The sequence below is a fragment of the Papaver somniferum genome, chromosome 11 (genome assembly GCF_003573695.1).
Source record: "Papaver somniferum cultivar HN1 chromosome 11, ASM357369v1, whole genome shotgun sequence".
NCBI lineage: Eukaryota > Viridiplantae > Streptophyta > Magnoliopsida > Ranunculales > Papaveraceae > Papaver > Papaver somniferum.
In genome coordinates, this window is record NC_039368.1 from 137,151,227 (window position 1) to 137,161,248 (window position 10,022).

The 10,022-nt window shown below is 36.3% G+C and overlaps 1 long non-coding RNA gene across 1 annotated transcript; it reads right to left on the minus strand.

The window, feature by feature from the left end:
- On the minus strand, positions 1–774 carry LOC113321073. The gene is made up of 2 exons (XR_003346461.1): positions 601–774; positions 1–129 (listed from the first exon to the last, which is right to left on the minus strand). It is a non-coding gene; the product is annotated as an uncharacterized LOC113321073 (long non-coding RNA).
- Between the last annotated feature and the right edge of the window lie 9,248 nt (positions 775–10,022).

The window sequence follows — 10,022 nt, forward strand, 5'->3', positions numbered from 1 at the left end:
GTATTCCTCTATGCGAAAAAAGAAACTTAAGCAAGAGTCTTACGTAGTTGTGTTGATAAGGTGTACCAATCTCTGCTTGTAAAAATGACTTTATGCAACCATATCAACTAGCACGTCTTGTTGAGCCCCCTGCTAAGTGACCAACTGAGATGATCAAAAAATGTATAAAAACTCCAAGCGGATTACTTGGTTATGCTTAGTGCAGAATAATAGTTATGGAGCAAAAAACCAGCAGCTACTGTAATGTTCTATGAAGTGTAGACTGTGATTTTTACAGAGTGCAACATTTATACACTGATTTCTCGTCAGTGTAGCGTATATAAACTGAATTTTCAGCAGTGCAGCATATACGCACTGCCAAATTATACCAAATGAAGCTGCAAAAACCTTCTACAATACTTATCTGGGAATAATACAGTACATTCATTATGGACTCCATCAAACTCACTAAAAATGCATGAGAATGCAATACATGCATTACACACTCTCATCAAAACACACTAAAAATGCATGAGAATGCAGTACATACATTATGCACACCCATTAAAACACACTTCATACTAAACAAGATTACATAAACAAGAATATCGAAACACTTACATGTTTGCATTATATCGTCCCAAGAACTTCACCGGAGTTTGATCCTTCAGAGAAAGGACGCAACCATCAAGAAATTCAGGAAATCCCATTATACGCCACGGCCACCACGATCCATTCCTACGCCTAACCCGAACTAAACTACCAACAGACAAACAGTGGCAAAACTTTGAATAAAACAAAATCAAATGAACTAAAAAATCAACTGCATGTAAAGAAAAAGTGAACGATATAGACGTAAAATTAAAGCACATATTCAGTACTACACATACGTACTAATGGATCAACCCAAAAAAAAAAACAGTTTGTATCAGTATTCCACATAATGATATAACTAAGAATAAAAACACTATGGATGAAACAACAACAAATGATATAACTAAGAATAAAACATAATCAAAAGCAGTTCGTATCAGTATGACACATATGTACTGCTGATTCATGAACTAAAAAACAAACCGCATGTAATGAATCTATCAAAAAAACATAATCGAGAGTCTTATTTTAGTATGAAAGATATGTACTTATGGATCAAACCACAACAAGTGATAAAACTAAGAATAAAACAAAATCAAAAGAAGTTCAAATTAGTATGCAACATATGTACTGCCGGATAATACCCGTGAAACAACAAACAAACATGATTTTGAAAAATAAAGAAACGAAAATAACAAGATAATCAAATTGAAAGTTCAAATAAGCTAAAAAAAATCATAATCTAACCCAAAAAGATCGAATAATTACGATCAAGATGCATAAAAACAGTACGTCATATACGAACTGATGGTTAATAAACAACCAAAACTGAAACCAAACCTATAGATGCATGAGTAAACACGGAAAAATAGTACGTCATACACGTACTGATGGTTAATACACAAAAGCAAACTGAAACTAAACCAAAAAAAAAAAAACAAAAAATAATCAGATTAGTAATAGTAACGAAATGAACATAAAACATGATTTTATAACTAGATCTGAACTATTTTCATCAAAAACCACCAGTACATCATATACGTACTGATGATTAATATACAAAATCAAACTAAAAACAAATCAAAGACTAACAAAATGAAAATAAAATATCAGATCTAATTAAGCACGAAGACCGGAAAACATAATCAAACATCAACTAATTAATGATTAAATCAACTTACCAGAAGCTCCATATAAACAGAATCGATCTTGGATTCGTGAATCGATCAAGACCTCACACCCTTATAAACAAATTCATCAAGAACTTTTATGGACACAAAAAGCAGCAGTGAGAGGGAGAAAAGAAAAAATTGGATTTCATCAAAATCCAGTAGCAGCAGTGAGAGGAAAGAGAAAAGAAAAAACAAATCTGGAAAAAATAATCAATCCCTTGTTTATATATTTATTGCACTAAAGGTTAATTTGGGTATTATAAATATGTACACCAATAGTCTCGCACGTGTGTAGGACCTGAGAATAAAATTTTGGGTCCAATTTTTTTCTTCTCTAAAACTATGGACCTCTAGTTACTGGGCTTTAGTGGGTGGACCTGCCATTAACTAAGACTACCATAATAGTACCTATTGGTAATTCCTACCTTTAAAATCCCATGATTGAAGGGAATTTTTCTACCATTTCAATATAAGAGCCGATTTTTATTTTATTTTATTTTATTTTACAATAGTGACTCCCTGTAGTGCACCCTAACGCCGCCCAAAAAAGTATTTATAATGCATGAAATTATTCGTAATTTTACTCCCTCCTTTTTAAAAACATTAGGCTTCTGGGAACAATAGTAAAGTTGTATCATTTGACTTTCCATTTATGAAAACAAGTCTATTTTTTTTTCCTGTCATATCCAGATGAAGGGATCAAGCCATTTATCTTTTTCTTTAAACAGAGGGAGTAGTTAATACTAGCTCCGTTTCTAAAAAATAGGCTGGTTTGTGTGCAAATTTATACACAAACCACTCTATTATTTAGAAATGGAGGGAGTAATTGATAAGATTGAGGGAAATTGGAAATAGAAATTAAAACCCTTATGGAGATTAAAAAAAAAAAGTTCTGATTTCAATGATATATTTCGGTTTTTATTGATCTCGACGGCTAGCCAACAAAACTTTCCTCAAGACAGAAAAAACTTGCAGTGTCAAGAACCATAAGCAACTGGTTGATTCACGACCAACACCAAATCATAATCATTTCAGCTCGACAAATTTTAGGGGTTTTATTCGGTTCAACAAGAGACTAGTCCACTGAGTCAGAGGTACAGATGACTTTTATCAGGCGAGAGAAAATACATTTGACACGTAACAGTTACTAGCCGTTTTTTCAAAATAAAATTAAATATCAGTTAACTAATTTGATAATACCTCGGTAAAGAAAGAATTTTATTGATCTAAAAGATTTATACTACCTAAACCAAAACAAAAGAAGAACATAACAAGAAAAAAAGACAGGCTACAATAGGCGAAGTCTAAGAACTATGGCGACTCAACAAAGTCAATACGTCAGTTCTTCATTACATGCACTTGAGAAATATTCTCAAACTATCTCTCAGCTAAACACCAAGAATAAAGAAAATATATTACTTTGTTGACAACGAATGTAGTACGCCTCGGCCGAGTTACTCGCGAACTAGTATACTCGGCCGAGCCGAGGCTTTCCTATTTACTCGCCGAGTAAGTGGTAAATCAGTCCGAGTCACGAGTAACTCGGCTGAAAATAATAAAACTGGTTTGCAAACATCTTTATAAAGAGAAAAACCCTAAAAGATAAGATAATAGTGGAGGCACTCGAGATCTGCAACTCCTAAGGTTTTTCTTCTTCTCTTTAATGAACGTAGAAATAGATGAAGAGTGGAAGAGGTGATTAGGGAAAGATGAGATTAGACAGATAAAGGGTAAAGAGAGTTTTTGGTTAGCAGTATTTAAGACAGAGGGGGATCAAAAAAACAAAGAGAGACGTACTCCTCTACAGAGAGAGAAACTAAAAAAGGGAGACTCATTTGCTGCTACTGCTCTATCTCTCTTTCTCTCTTGCTTTCTTTTTTTCTCTTCTATTTTCTTTTCGGATATCATATCATAGCAACAAAAGAAAAAAAAAAAGATTAAATAAGATACGTAGTCATCGACACAAAATATACAGTGAGACAGTTAATGTTGACACCTACTAATTAAGGAAAGATACGTCTGACATATAGAAAAGAAATATTCACAAGTATGTAACTGGCCGAGTTACTCGGCTGGGATCATTTGGGATCGGGAAATACTCGGGGATCTGTACCCAGCCGAGCCGGGGACGATCCCCAAGGTGTACTAGATTGTTGACAACCATTGTATCATTACAAAACTTGTCCGTGAAAATTCTTTGTGTTTCTTTCTTTCCAAATGGTGGTTAAAGAAGAAGGAGATTGATTCATATGCCAAGATTGAATAGATGTTTCAGGGTCTCCAGGCATTGAGAAAAACCAATTTAGCTTCTCTAAAAGCTTGCACCATATTTTCTTAACAAATGTACACTGCAACAACAAATGATCTATTGATCCAGAATTATTGCAAAAAAGACAACCGGCTAGGACATCTATACCTTTCGCCTAAGAGAGTCTCTTATCGGCATTTAAGTATGCGCAATTGAAGTGATAGCATTTTGAAAAATCCCCTTGCAACTAAACCACAAAATACAACACGTAATCATGCTAAATAGTTTTCATAGGAAGAATCTCATCAAAATGTATTCCGTGTCCGTCCCTCCACAGAGGGTTGGAAAAGATAAGAATGAGTCGTATGGCTCTTTACATAAAAGAAATTTGCCACAAAACCGTTTTGTAAAGTGATAAGCATTTACTTTGAAGATGATGAATGACCGACTTATAACCCGATAGCCTTTGTAAATAACAAGGACTTCACGGGCGTGTTCCGTAGAAATATGGTACTGTAAATCACAACTTCCACAAGGAACGAAAAAATCACTTTAGCGAAGAATGATTTTTGGCTTAACCATTTTTTTTATTTAATAAAAGATAAATAATAGGAAATATGCTTAGTATATTGTTTTCTCGCTTATGATCTTTACACCTTGAAAACACAGGGGATGCTAAATACACCCAATTTTTTTTTCCGGCAACCTGTATAGATAAAACTTAATACAATAACAAGTATAACAACTAAATGATCCTTGACAATATGTATTGTAGAGTTTATATTTCAACCTCTACTCAGTATGTGTACACACACAAGGTCCTTGAACCTGATTGTTAAACATAATACTTAGACTATCCCAAAAATCTAGATATAGTTTTGATCACCTAACATTGACGACAAGCTTGAGATAGCAAAACTTGTGGGTTCAATCGAGAAAGTCTCTAACACACCTTCGCAGTCATAGGACTTTGCACCCATTCAGAGCTACCACGGTTGTGTCTGTGAAGATCCTTTGAAGACCCACATAAGACTTGATTTAAAAGGAAAAGAAGTGGACACCTAATGCATTCATGGGAAAATTGGACACATACGAATTCTTTATTTATCTAACAAAAATTTGATTGGTTGCAGGTGCAAACTTAGAAATCCATTAGATACCTGCATCTGTTAGGTTTAGAGGTAAATTATAAAAATTTGAAAATACAGAGCGATATTTTTGTATTTATAGGTATTATATAAGTTTTAATGTTTTCTTCTTTTTCTTTCTATCTTAGGATGTGTCGATCGATTGCATGTAGCAGTCTGTCGTGAAGCATTCTCATGTTATCCAAGTTATTTTTGATTGATCAGAAGGCCTTCATATGATTGAAAAAAATTACATTAATGCTATTATAAGTGAGCATTACTATTGTCATGTCGTAACTAATAGTTTAATACTCTCTAAATTACTTTCTTCAAAGTTGTAAAAGTAGTTTTTTTTTGCTTAAAAACCGCGAACCTATTCAATTCCAGACCGTCAAGCTATCCAGCTGCAGATATCAAATCTCCGAGTGATGGAATGGACATGGATGGAAGTGTAATAATACCGGTTTCAAAGAACAAGGGGGACATCCAAAGCTGCACGAGCTACAAAGATGTTGAGATGATGAGCCATATAATGAAGCTGTGAGAAAGAGTCATCGGTCACCGCCTACTACGAGAAAATACTGTTACAAAGAACCAGTTTGGATTTATGCCTGAGAGATCGACGAATGAAGCGTTATTCTTGGTAAGATACTGGGAGCAGAAGAGAGATCTACACATGGTTTTTATAGACCTTGAAAAAGCATACAACAAGATCTCGCGCGAAGTGATGTGGTCGGCCCTAGAACAACAAAAGGTTTCAGCGAAGTACGTAATAACCTTAATCAAGTATATGGACGAGGGGGTGGTAACCGATGTCCAAACATGCGATGGACTAACAAATGGCTTTCTAATCAAGATAGGGCTACACCAATGATAACCTTGAGTCCCTATACCTTTGATCTAGTGATAAATCAAGTTACGAGGGACGTTCATGTTGAGATTATGTGGTGTATGCTCTTTGCAGATGACATGGCGCTTATTGGCGAGTCCAATTACGAAGTTGAAAAAAAAAAATAGAGTGGTGGCGTCGAATTCTAGAATCGAAAGGCTTTAGGCTCAACAGAACCAAGACTGAGTTACCTGAAGTGTGATTTCAAGGATACCAGAAACGACGAAAAAAATGCTTTGTTAGCCGGGAAGCTTGCACCGAAGAAGGCCTCCTTCATATATTTGAGATCGATGATCCAAAGTGATGGCGGAATTAGCGAGGACATCAGACACTGGACATAAGCGGAATGAGAGAAATGAAGTCTGGGGACGAGCATCCTTTATGACAGAAAATGCCCAGCAAAGATGAAAGGAAAGTTCTACAAGACGACGATACAACCTGCTATGCTTTGTGGAATGGAATGTTGGGCTCCTAAAAACCAGCACACTAGAGAGTTGCAAACAACGGAGATGTGGATACCGAGGTGGACTTGTGGACACACCGGGCATGATCGAATAAGGAATGAATGTATACGCAAGAAACTTGAGGTATCACCATTTGGGGAGATGCTCACCCAGCATCGGCAACGCTAGTTTGGCAATCTCCAACTAAGATCGCTAGATGCGCCGATACGTACGTGACTCATCAAGTGGGCGGAAGGAAGGATGAAACAAAGAGGTCGACTGAAACTGACGTGGGATGAAATCGTCAAATGGGATTTAACTCGAAGGAATGTATCAGAAGGATTGGCGTAAGACAGACATATGTGGAAAGCAACGATCCACGTTAAAGAGATATGATATCTGAACTTGACTTGGTCTTCGACTTTGGGGATAAAGATTTACCTCCCTTTTCATCTTACGGCCAGCGAATATATAAAACTACCTTAGAAGGATCATGAAAGGGGACTTTTCCTTCGTAGCCCTGCAATCCAGGCAAGGATAAACTGAAAGTACCCACTGTGGTGGTCGTGAACACATAAAGCTCATTATATGAAAGTTGTTATTGGGGCGTCACATTCCAATAGAGGGGTTTCACCTAATAGGACAAAAACGGGTCATCCATAAGTAATTTTAAAAACTCCTTGTCTAAAATAATTTTATAATGACTAAACAATCCTTATATGGTTAGTGATAATAATCTAACTAACTAATAATTAGTTTGATAGGATTTTTTATATATATAATGATAAAAAATCATATTAAGTGATTTTGATGGGAAGAAAAAGTTGAAAAAAATGAGAAACTTTGGAGATTTTTTTCTAATTAAAACCCTAGATTTTAAATCACCCAACCAATGTTCTTTTTATTTCTCAAAATTGATGAAAGTAAGTAAAAAAATTTGAAATTTTTAGCTTTTCAGGACGGTTTACTGTTGGGTTTTTCCTTCGTAGCCAGTAAGACAAATTTACGGTTAGGTGATGATGAACTCCTAACCGTAACTAGGTAAAATTAGGAAAACCCAATATTAAACCAGTTACAGTTGGGTTTTTTTGGTCGAAACCCAACTGTAAATCAGTTACGGATGGGTTTTTCTTTTGTCGAACCTAACTGTAAATTAGTTACGACTGATTTTTTTTGGTCGAACCCAACTGTAAATCAGTTACAACTGGGTTTTTTTTGTCGAACCCAACTGTAAGTCAGTTACGGCTGGTTTTTTTTTTTGGTCAAACCCAACTGTAAATCAGTTACGGCTGGGTTTTTCTTTTGTCGAAACCAACTGTAAATCAGTTACGGCTGGTTTTTTTTGGTCGAAACCAACTGTAAATCAATTACCACTGGGTCTTTTTTTGTCGAACCCAACTGTAAATCAGTTACGGTTGGATTTTTTTTGGTCAAACCCAACTGCAAAACATTTACAAGTTGGGTTTTTTTGGGGAAAAACCCAACCGTAACTGATTCTGAAACCTAATTTTTCTGTTGTTTCAATCAATTTAAACCCTCTATGCCAAAAAGAACCCGGTGTGGAAAGCGCCAAGGATCTTCGCTCCGCCTATGTGTCACCTGCACAGCCTATACCTTAGCCAAGATAAAAGGAGTGTGTCGTGTTGAGTCGGGCAAGCCGGCATAAGATCCGCCATATCTTCACGAGATGAACACATAAAAAGGCCGAGTCATTGGTATGTATTGAAAGTCATCTCTAACCTACTCCAACTTGCCTGGGACAAGAAGTTCTGTTTCCGTTTTCACTTTCCAGTTTGGACATGGATGGAAATCACGCATCCGCCGTTTAGAGGAAGTCTTATGGTGGAATCCAACTAGGGATGGTCATGGGGAGGGTATGGGGCGGGGATCTTGTATCCCAGTCACTGCCCCGTTCAAAAAAAAAAACCACACCCTCCCCATTACCCGCTTGATCTGGGACGGGGCGGGTATGGGAAATACCCGTACGTGACGGGTTTTTTACGGGTTGCCCATAACATTAAGCTCAAATATGAATAATTAATGATATCTTATACTTTTACCTTTTCTTTTATAATATAATATAATATAATTTCTTAGTTTAAATATAATATATATAATTAATGATATATTATACTTTTATCTTTTCTTTTATAATATAATATAATATCTTAGTTTAAATATAATATAAATAATTAATAAAAATATTAAATCCTAAAATGGGAACGTACGGGGCGGGTATGGGGCGGGGACCTAGAATCCCATCCTCCCCATCCCCGCTTCACTAATTTCGGGTATTACCATACCCAACCCCAACCCCGTTTGTACGGGTAAAACCCTACCCAATAGGGGCGGGTACCCACGGGGATGGGTTTGGGTGGGGCAAATGGCCATCCCTAAATTCAACCTATTCCAAGTGTGGAAAAACCATGAAATGTCAAGTCTAGTGGCTTCCAAGTTGGGGTCTTCCACAGAAAATCCAAGCAGGATACCATGAATTGATGGAAGGGTCCGTGGAATCCATGGAAACGGTAATCAGAATAGCGCAGTAGAAGACAAAAAACGCTATTAAGAATAGCACAAAAAAAACGCTATTCTTAATAGCACTCAATGCTATTAAGAATAACGTTTTTTTTATCCGTAGATTTAAAATGAGTTGTTGAAATCTAACGGTTGAGGAAAAAACGCTATTCTTAATAGCGTTATTTTTTTCGTGCTATTAAGAATAGCGTTTTCACTATTCCACCACCACACTTGCACTTCCATCCACAATTCCAAATGCTGAGGTGGCGTGGAAGATGGAAGATGAAACTCTTCCACCGTAAGACTAGACTTGCTCTTAGATGGACTGGATGCGATTGCACCAGATCCACGGATTTCACCCTTAGAGTTTAGCTACAAGGGCTTGACTTCACAACCAGCCCAAGTTCATTTTTGGCGAACCCCTCTCAGAGTCAGAGCCCCTTACAGAACTTCTTTTCCTTGGAAACCACAACCCCCTAAACCACCGGAGTTGGATCAAGCAATTGAAAATCTACTAATCAAGTCAGAAATTATCACTCAAAGGTAACTTCATAATCGACTTATATTTTGGTTTATTTTAGTGTAACACTAGAATTTTTTAAATAGATTAGTGATTTCTTGTTCTTAACCTAATTTTTCTTAATTGGGGTTTTCCAATTTACTTTCTGTTTCAATTCATCCATAATCGCAGATGTTAATCTCTAAGTATATCATTTGATAATTTGATCTAATTTTCTCACTTGCAGGTAACATTTAGTATTTGGAATCATGGTGTTGAAGAAAACCCAGAAGAAGAAACCCAAAAGAGGTGGTAATGATGATGAAGAGGATAAGATAAGTAATCTGCCTGATGCTCTAATTCATCACATTTACTCATTTCTCCCAACCAAATCTGTTCTTTCTACATGCATTTTATCTAAAAGATGGAATCATTTATCGAACTCTGCTCCCATTCTTGATTTTGATGAATGGCGAACCAATTTTGGAGAAGCCCATGTCTTGGCAGCCCAAAAATTCATGAATTTTCTGGACAGTGTTATTTGTTCATGA